This window comes from Mauremys reevesii, linkage group 4, assembly GCF_016161935.1.
Source record: "Mauremys reevesii isolate NIE-2019 linkage group 4, ASM1616193v1, whole genome shotgun sequence".
NCBI classification, from domain to species: Eukaryota; Metazoa; Chordata; order Testudines; family Geoemydidae; genus Mauremys; species Mauremys reevesii.
This window is the reverse complement of record NC_052626.1, coordinates 143231007-143241067: the sequence shown is the minus strand read 5'-3', so window position 1 is coordinate 143241067 and position 10061 is coordinate 143231007.

Genomic DNA, 10061 nt, shown 5'->3' with positions numbered 1-10061 from the left:
GACGCGGTGCTGAGCCCTGCGGGGGGAGGGGGCGTTCACCTAGGGTGACCAGACAGCAAGTGTGAAAAATCGGGGTGGGGGGGAATAGGATCCCATCTAAGAAAAAGACCTAATACTAGGCACTAGATATCTATGTAAATATATTCCAGCTAGTACAGGTACAGCCCAATCTAGTGCAAGATCAGATGGTGTGACAAATTAACGAATTAGGGTGTTCTGTCCCAGATATGAGGAGCAAGGGGAGGTAACAGACACGTAAGGTGGTACGTAAGGTGTTTATCCCAGTTGTTTGTCTCAGTCTATAACTGTTGGGGTCCCTGACCTTAACTCTTCATGTTGCCATGGAGACAGCAGAGATTCCCGCTGATGACTGAGCTACTCCTTGCCACTGGGCACTCATGCATTAATGTACCTGTACCCATGGAGCCAGGCCACTAAAACTGTGTCCTGAGGGCAATAAACCTCACTGGGTGCCTTTGTCACTGCACCGTGCTGGTGGTCTTTCTTCATGAGTAACCTTGAGATCTGCTGAACGAGCAGGCTGCCTGATCTGCTGCTCGTACTATAACATGGGAGCTCCAAGGAGAGACGCACTGGGCAGCCTGAACAGCATCCCTAAGGCAACGACATTCCAGCCTTCGACACTTTACAACAGTGCTGTGTCCCAATCCCAGAGCTGTGTGTATGCCAGGAACCCATTTTCCCTTTTGGGTCTAACCTCTTGCCGTTGCCCCCAAGACAGAGACCCCTCTTGCCCTCCCCCGCCCCCATGCTGGTGGGCTGTAATTTGAGGCCTCTTGGTTAAAATAACCCACCATGGCCCTGGCCACCCACTGACAAGGTGTCTCTGTTAATAGTTGCAGCCATTGGGCTGCTTTACCCTTCTTTGAACTTCTCTCCCCCCTGGAGAGGACAAACCTGCCTAGCGTCTTCCTGCCCTGCCCATGTCGGCCCACACTCAGCTGGGGTCTCAGCTCCCTCTGGGCTCAGCTCTGACTCTGTTTCCCCAGGGAGAGCAGGCTGCGAGCTGGCTCCCTTGGCCACAGCCTCAGGGAAGTTCTGCCAGAGCGCGTGTGACTCACATGTCCCCTGTGGAGATTGTGGGGGATGTTCCTCGGGCCCACTCAGATACAGGGGCCTGCTGACAGGTAGACAGGTGTGCTGAGCTTAGCAGCCTTTCCTTAGTGTTACAGGCATGGGGTGGGGGGGAACCCTGTTCCCTGGCAGCGGAGCTATTTGCCTTTTCACTGACACCTCCGGTCTGAGCCTTCTGGTTAACTTGGTTCAAACTCTTGGCTGTTACAGGAAAAGACTGGATTTTGTGTTAAAAGTGATACAGTCATTCCCAAGGAGGAGGCCAAAGCTGACGTCCTGGAGAACCCCAGCTACCAGCCATCCCGATCTTTCCTGTGTCTGCCCTGAGATCGGAGTCATAGGCAGGGCACATGGCTTCACATGTGGAACCAGGTTGCCCTTCCTTTCATCATTTGATGGGGTTTCATCACACAGGGGTTGATGAGGGTTCTCTCCATCCCAGAATCTCTCCAACCCATGAATGTCTTCCCATGAAGTACCACCTGTCACCTGGGGGTCAGACGAGTCTGAGAGTATAACAGGGCAGTGGTACCTGGGATGTTCACTCTTTGAAGCTGAGCTACAGGCTGCCCTCCTGGCTAGGCAGAAGAGGAGTTAGCCCCTCTGTCCTGGGCAAACCCTATTTCGTCCGGCCACAGGCAGTTTCCCTACTTATGCCCCATTTGTCTACATATACTACCCCTTAAATCCTTGCAATCCCTTGGCAGGGGTCTAATGGAGCTGGCTGCTCCCTCTACTTTGGCTTTAACGAATCCCCTTTGCTTAGGTCAGTCCCCTTTGGGTCTCTTTTCATACCCAGACCTATTGCCCATAAATGCATCTGCCCCCCTTCTCAGCCTGTGCTATGCAGCTCTCTAGGTTTTCTGTTCACTAACCAGGTTTTATGCTCATGGGGAGATAGCGCAGAGAGTTGTTCCAACCCACCCAGGTTATACAAATCCCCCAGCACGGTGATGCCTGCACCTTTACCCCGGCTGTGGAGATAGAATTCCCCCAGCAGGCGGGCGGCTTCCATTTAGGTCACACCCTGGGTTTTTTTGCACACCCCGAAACCCTTTCACATAAGCCACAGGCGTCAGGTCAAACATAAGCAGTGGAGCCTTTTTGAACAGTTCCCAGTCCCCAGCATTAACGCCGTCCATCTGGCTGTATGGCTCTATGGCTTTGGGGGACTGAGCATGGGGGTGAGACAGCAGAGCCGGTCTGCAGAGTCAGCCAGGTTCAAATCACAACCCTTCTCAAAGGCAGTGAGGTTGGCATCTATACTCCCCCCACGCCACAACTGGGGCAACACTTTGGTATCTAGCTCCCTGTGGAATAGGTAACCCATGGTCCTTCCCATTTACTCCTGTGTGGATCCACTTACCCCTCCATTTCTCCATCTCCAGCTCATGCTTTCTCTGCTTTTTCCATTGTTCTTCCTCATGTTTTCACTGCCTCTCACAGTCATCCAGGCCAGGTTTTAGGAAATCAGGTTGGTTTAACTGCGTCACTCAGGGGTGTGGATTTTTCAGTGTGGACAGTGTATGCCCAGGATAGACAGCACTACATCGATAGGAGAATTCTCCCGTCCACCTGACTCTCACGGTGGTGGATTACACCTTGGCTGATAGGAGGGGTCCTTCTCCTGTTGGGGTAGGTAGTGTCTACACTGAAGCGCTACAGCGGCGCAGCTGCAGCAATTTAAATGTAGGCCTGCCCCTAATTTCTGTCTCTCTAACTGAAGCTCCTTCACTCTCAGCTCCAACTCCCAAAGGGGAACCGGGTCTTGAGCACACCCTGCTGCAAGGAGAACAGGCTCGCAAGCGTGCCTTGCTGCAGCAACTTCTGTTGTTCTCAGACTCTCTGGGAACCCTGCCCGGGTCTGGACCCGGCTTCTTGGTCCAATCAAGCTTCTCCACCATGCAATCAATTACGTCTCGTTGAACTTTCCAACACTTATCCCTCTCTTCCTGACCAGTTCTGTGCTTCTCCTCTGAGGGAGCTGGTTAGATGCCATTTTCCTTTATTAACCTTGTTTTCCTGCTGCAAGTCACTTACTGCAAAAATACCACCGGTGCATTCAGTATCCCACCTCTAACACAGATCCACAGGCTCTGTGCTAGGCCCCAGCTTTTCCACACTCTCTTGAAGGAGCCCTTTAGTGTGCCAGACCTCCAAGGGGTCCCATTCTTCCTTCAGGGTAGGTCATGCGGCCTCCCTGCCTCTGAGACTGAGCCTCTGGGCTTCACCATGCCTCCTTCACACTGTGAGCTGTGCCCAGCAAGTCCAACAGAGATAGACTCCTAGAGTATGTTTACACTGCAAAGAAAAACCCAGGCCACTGGGAGCCTGGATCTATTGGCTCAGCCTTGAGGGGGTTAGGATGTGGGGTGAAAAATAACAGGGTAAATGTTCGGGACCCAAAGAAAACAATCAGGAAACTTACCTGGAAATCACGCAAGAAACGCAACACACCTGTCACAAAACCTGACAACACATCCACCACAAAACCAAAAACTGGAACCAACTCCACAACCCACGGGACACCACCTCTGGGAGAAACCACACTGCACAACACCCCAACAGCATCACACACCTGAAGAAGAGATCGGTGTAGCTCGAAAGCTCGTCTTTCTCACCAGCAAAAGTTGGTCCAATAAAAGATATTGCCTTCCCCACTTTGTGTCTCTAATGTCGCCTCTCAGCCCTTTGTTCTCCAGCTGGTGTCTGATCAGCTTCCCTGCTGTGGTGTGGCGGGGCAAAGACTCACCGCTGCTGCGGCGCCTCCTGCTGGCCGTCTCAGGAATTAGCTCTTTCCAGCCCAGAGCGCCCTCTGCAGGCCAGTGTCTCGCCTGCCGCTGGCCCCGTGTCTCTCCCAGACCCCGGTGCCCTTTGCCCAGAGGTTTGCCCACCACAGTACCCCCACACTCTGGGTCTCCCCTCCCAGGGGAATCCCCAACCCTCTAAACCCACCTCACCTCAGTGGCTACTGCCAGTCATCTTCTAGCCCCCGCTCACTGGGGCAGACTGCAGTCTGTGAACCGCTCATCATCGGCAAGAGGGGTCGGACCAGCTGCCTCTGCCTATCTCTGGGCTGCCCCTCTGTGGGGGTTTTGCTAGGCTGGAGCTCCCCAGCTCCCTCTGCCCTTCCCCAGCACTGCTCCACCTCAGGTACCCTGCTCAGCTCCCAGGTAGCCAGGTCCTTCTCGCTCAGAAAGCTACAGAGAGAGTGGGTGTTTTGCTTCTGGCCCACAGCCCTCTTATAAGGGCCAGCTGGGCCCTGATTAATCTGGCCACAGCTGTGGCTGCTTTCCCCATCAGCCTACCTTTTCCCAGCTGCAGCCCTCTCCAGGGCTGCTTTAACCCCTTCAGGGCTGGAGCGGGGTGACCACCTCGCTACATGGGGGCACCTCTTTCCTCTCGATCATTGATTGCTGGGTATGAATGTTCTAGCTGGGGGTGGGGAGGCTTCCCATTGTCTCTTTCGGATTCTGGGATTCTGCGCTGATATGGGGTCGCTTTCAGCAGGTTCTAGCCAGTTACTTAATGACCTATTCATTGCGGCCCAGAGAGCAAGGTGAGACACACCCTCACTGAGCAGGCTTAACCACTCCCCACTGGGCAGCAGTGCTCAGTACAGAGGGAAACTGAGGCACACCGAGGATTGGTCAACATATTATAGAAAATTCCCACTTCAGCACAGCTGGCCAGGGGAGCATGTGGGTACATTCAGTGGGGCAGCCCCAGTGTGCACTGGGAGGGGATAGCTTGCTGTCGTGGTGGCGCGAGGGCTGCCCATGGCCCTCAGGTGGATCTTACACAGGACTGTAGGATAAACGACAGAGCAGTGCAGCCAGACTGCGCGTGACTCCCCGCAGAGAGGGGGACAGAGATCTGGAATTGGCAGAGCCTCCCCAGGCAGGGTTAGGGTTAACTTTCGCTACGAAACAATGAATTGTTGGGATTTTCTTTTGCTGTACTATAAAAATACAATGTAATATGCCTATGATATGTCATTTATAAGTCTATATAAGAATGTTTACATCGCATACTACCTATGATAAAATATTATCTTGTGTGCGCCTAGGGTGACCAGACAGCAAGTGTGAAAAATCAGGACGGGGGTGAGGGGGTAATAGGAGCCTATATAAGAAAAAGCCCCAAATATCGGGACTGTCCCTATGAAAATGGGACATCTGGTCACCCTACGTGCTCCAAACCACCAAGCAGAAAATCCCAGGTTTTTTTCTAGGCAGGCATCTCTCTTCGTATTCACTTCTCTATCCTCTGTCTCTCCCAGGACCACTAATTAATCTTGAGTAAACACCTTGGACACACAGAGTGTCAACCAGCTATATGCGTGAAAGAGAAAGAAAGAATTTACCAGAAAAAAGACTGATAATCTCTAGACAGGCATTGAGAAAGTGAGAAAAACTAGCCTATATTCAAGCAAATGTAATGAATATTTAATAAATATTATGATTTAATAAAGCATATATGCATGTACTTTGAAATAACTTGCTCACCAAGAACTCAGACTATTTTGATATATACATATATCTTCCTTCACTGCTCTCAAAACCCTCTATTTATCCTTTCGTCGGCACGGTGAAGGTTCCCAAAACTGACGGAGGGAAGCCAGCACAGATTTATCCTCCTCAAGATCCACTCGACCCAAGTCCATAAGACAATCCCCTGCAAACTCAATCATGTGAAGCACGGATAGCGCATGTGAAGCAGAAAGCGGCGTGTGCACTAAAATACACAATTGTCCGTATGTATAGATCAAAAGAAGAAAGAACATGCTAACACATAGGAAAACAAAGAAAAACAGGAGCGAAGGCACTATCCAACTGAGTGTGCTGGACCGTAAACAAAAGACGGTGGCCTTCCAGCTATTACCAGCCAACGGGGACAATGTACATGATGTCACTCCTAGGACGAGTCCCATGCGAGCATGAGCTTGGCAGGGTTGCTTCACGACACTGCCATCTCCGACCTCACATTTTTTCCCGAATTGATCGGAAGTGAGATTATTTATTTATTTAAATAAGTGATGAAGGCACGGTCAGAATTTTACCAGTAGCAGCTCACCCTGGAGGTTTTTCGCCTTCCTCTGCAGCATGGGGCACGGGTCACTTGCTGGAGGATTCTCTGAAGCTTGAGGTCTTCAAACCACAATTTGAGGACTTCAATAACTCAGACATAGGTTAGGGCTTTGTTACAGGAGTGGGTGGCTGAGATTCTGTGGCCTGCATTGTGCAGGAGGTCGGACTAGATGATCATAATGGTCCCTTCTGACCTTAAAGTCTATGAGTCTAACAAAGTGCTGCCTTAGGAGACTGATAGCAGACGTACTCGCAGAAATAGTAATTTTACAAGTGCAATTATCATTCCTTTCTCAGCCCTGGCTCCTACCTGTCAATAATGAACAATTAGCGAAGGGGAAGGGGAAGGGTAGGTGTGTAGCCAGATGTGTATATTTTTGTCATATTTGAACAAAAATGTCTATATTTAGAGAGAATCTTCTTTTCCCATATCTCCTTTATTAATCAAGCGATTTTGATAAAATCTGAAATGGAGTCAGTATTTTCTTTTTTAGAGGCCCCTCGTATTGTGGGGCCCAGACTGTAGCTTAGTTTATGCGTTAACCCGGCACTGCCTGGCCACAGCTGGAGAGTGCTGGGCGATGGAGTGGGATGGCCCCTGTGAAGTGGGCTGGGGCTGGGAGTGCTGATTGCAGCTTCTGTTTCATGGGCTGCCTCTGCATGGGGAGGGGGACCGGGGTGGGCATTGGCAGGTACGGGGCCAGCCTGGTGCTGGGGCAGATAACAATCCAGGGCTCTGGGACCATATCCTGATGAGATATCCCTCCCCACCTCCTGGCCAGGCTGTGCTAATTCCCTTCCATCTCCCTCTGCCAGCCCCGCCACACTAATCTTCTACCATCCCCCCTAATCCTCCCCATCTCTTCTCCTGCTCTCCTCCAGAGCCTTGCATTCCTTCTGCTCCAGATTAACTAATTAGCACTATCTGGCTGTGCTAACCTCCCTGTTAAATGGATTAAGAAGTGGCTAATGGAGAGAGCTCAAAGGAGAGGTCAATGGGGAATCACCGTCCAATAGGCGCTTATGCCAGGATCGGCACTAGGCCTGACCCTACTTAATGTTTCCATCGACCCGGCAGCAAATATTAAACCTCAGCTGAGGAGCTGGGCAGCTGGCACCACTGGGGTGTGGGAAAGAGTGAGGTGGTCGGGGCAGTCAGACAGCGCCATCCGGAGCTCTTGGTAAGCTGGGCGCATTCAAACAAAATGCATTTTAACATGGCCAGATGCAAAGTCACCTGTGCATGAGCAAAGCCTGCAGCCCTCACCTCCAGGCTGGGGGGCTGGTCCTGGAGAGCAGAGAGTCTGCAGAGGATTTAGGGGTAGCACGAGTCTCAGCCAAGCGCCCTCTCTCCACCGCTCACTAGACTGCTGGGGGTGGAGTGAGATCCTGTTGCTGGGTTTCCAGGTGTTTCAAGCCTCTGTCTCAGTCTGGGGGTCCCTAGGCCGACTCTTGGGGTGAAGACCCTCTGGCTAGCACCCCCTCCTGTCCAGGAGCCCAGCCCCTGGGCTCAGAACTGACCCTTCCCCCGCCACCCCATAGCTTAAATCCCTCTCTCCTATAGGGTTGCCAAGTTTCTAATGGCACAAAACCGAACACCCTTGCCCCACCCCCTGCCCTTCCCCTTTCCCGAGGACCTGTCTATTCCCCCACCCCTTCTCTGAAGCCCCGTCCCCACTCACTCCAGCCCCCACTCACTCTGTTGCTCACTGTCCCCCACCCTCACTGGGCTGGGGCAGGGGGTTGGGGTGCGGGAGGGGGTGAGGGCTCCCATTGGAGGTGAGGAGTTCAAGGTGCGGGAGAGGGCTCCAGGCTGGGGCAGGGGTTTTAGGTTGGGAGGGGGTGAGGGTTCCAGCTAGGGGTGCAGGCTCTGGGGTGGGGCTGGGGATAAGGGGTTTGGCGTGTGGGAGTGGGCTCAAGGCTGGGGCAGGGGGTTGAGGTGCAGGCTCCAGCTGGGGGTGTGAGCTCTGGGGTGGGGCTGGGGATGAGGGGTTTGGGGTGTAGGCCCCAGGAGGAAGTTTGGACATGTGAAGGGGTTCCGACTTGGGGCAGGGGGCTGGGGTGGGGGTGCAGGGTCTGGGAGGGAGTTTGGGGTGTGGGCTCTGGCCTGGCAGCACTTACCTCAGGCGGCTCCCGTTCGGCAGCGCTGCCCTGGCTCCGCGCTGCTCCCACAAGCGGCCGGCATGTCCAGCTCCGGCCCCTCCGTGGAGGTGCTGCCAGGTGGCTCTGCACGGTGCGCACTGCCCATGTCTGCAGGCATCGCCCCTGCAGCTCCCATTGGCCAACAATGGGAGCTGTGGGGGTGGCTCTCAGGGTGGGGGCAGCGCGTGCAGCTTCCCTGATCACCCTTGGGCCTAGAAGCCAGACGGGCTGTCAGCTTCCGGGAGCCGCGCTGGAGCCAGGACAGGCAGGGAGCCTGCCTTAGCCCTGCTGCGCCACTCACCAGACTTTTTACAGCCCAGTCAGCAGTGCCGACCGGAGCTGCCAGGGTCCCTTTTCGACTCGGCGTTAGGGTGGAAAACCGGACGCCTGGCAACCCTACTCTCCCAGCACTCCACCGAAGGGGTGAGCCGGCTGGGTTCCCAGAGGCCTGCGGTATGTGAAAAAGAGACACACACAGCCGCTTTGGGTCTCCCCCAAGGCTGCCCTTTAACAGCACAATAGTCAGACCCATGCAAGGCAACAACCTTGCCAAGCATTTCCCTGCCTCAGCATCCTCCCTACTCGGGCACATTCCCGGGCTGGGGTCAAAGTCCTCTGGGCCAGCCAGGCCTTGTGCTGCAGAGCAGTTTGTCTGCCGCCATTTGGCGCATTCTCTCCCAGCTCAGCTCCCCTCGCGTGGCTGTCTGCTCTGCACCCTCCGTCCTGCCCAAACCTCCTGCATCTTGCCCCAGCTCCCCGGGGGTCTGTTTAATGTACCCTCCCACCAACGCTTGAGTCTTTTCGGTAATTTCCCACTGCCCCCAGCGCAGCACAGCCAGGGAGGGAGGATGTGTCTTTGTCCAGCAACCCCCTTAGCCACTCTTGTTATGAGCTGAGCATTCCCCATTGTCCTGGGCTGGGACGCAGTTCTGCTAGCCGGTGGGGCACAGACAGGAGGGTATTTGTGCTTTCCATAGCAACAGCTTCTTACCATCACCTGTCCAGATGAGGCCCCAAAATCATCACAGGGCCAAACGTCTTGTCGTCCGCTCCCGGTGCGATGCTGTGGCAAAAAGGGCTGGTGCAACCCTGGGCTATATAAACAGGGGAGCGGTGAGCAGGAGCAGGGAGTTGGATTTACCTCTGCATCTGGCACTGGGGAGACCCACATTGGGATGCTGGGTCCAGTTCTGGGGGCCAGGTTTTACTACGGATGTTGAAAAAAAATTGGAGAGGGTGCAGAGAAGAGCCACCAAAATGATTCGAGGGCTGGAGAAAGTGCCTGACAGGGAGAGACTCTCAAACCCGCACCTGAGAGGTGACTCGCTAACAGGGTCGAAGTACCTTCAGGGAGAGAGAACGCCAGGTACAAAAGGGCTCTTTGATCTAGCAGAGCGAGGTGGGGCGAGACCCAGCGGCTGGGAAATGGAGTTAGAAAGGAGGCACAAATGTCTAATGGTGCAGGTGAGGAACCCCCATAGCAAACTCCTGAGGGCCGGGGAGGAGGCTCCATCGCTGCTGTCTTCAGAGCCAGACTGGAGCCTTTCGGGACGCTGCTTTGGTCAAACCCCAGGGACAGGGCTCAGTACAGGGGAAGTGGGTGAGAGTCTCCGCTCTGTGCCCTACGGGAGGTCAGAGTAGGTGAGTCAATGGGCCCATCTGGCCTCCCCATCTCTCAGTCCCCTAGCACCCTCCCCAGGGCCAGCATGGTCCCTGGCCCTGTCATGCAGCAGC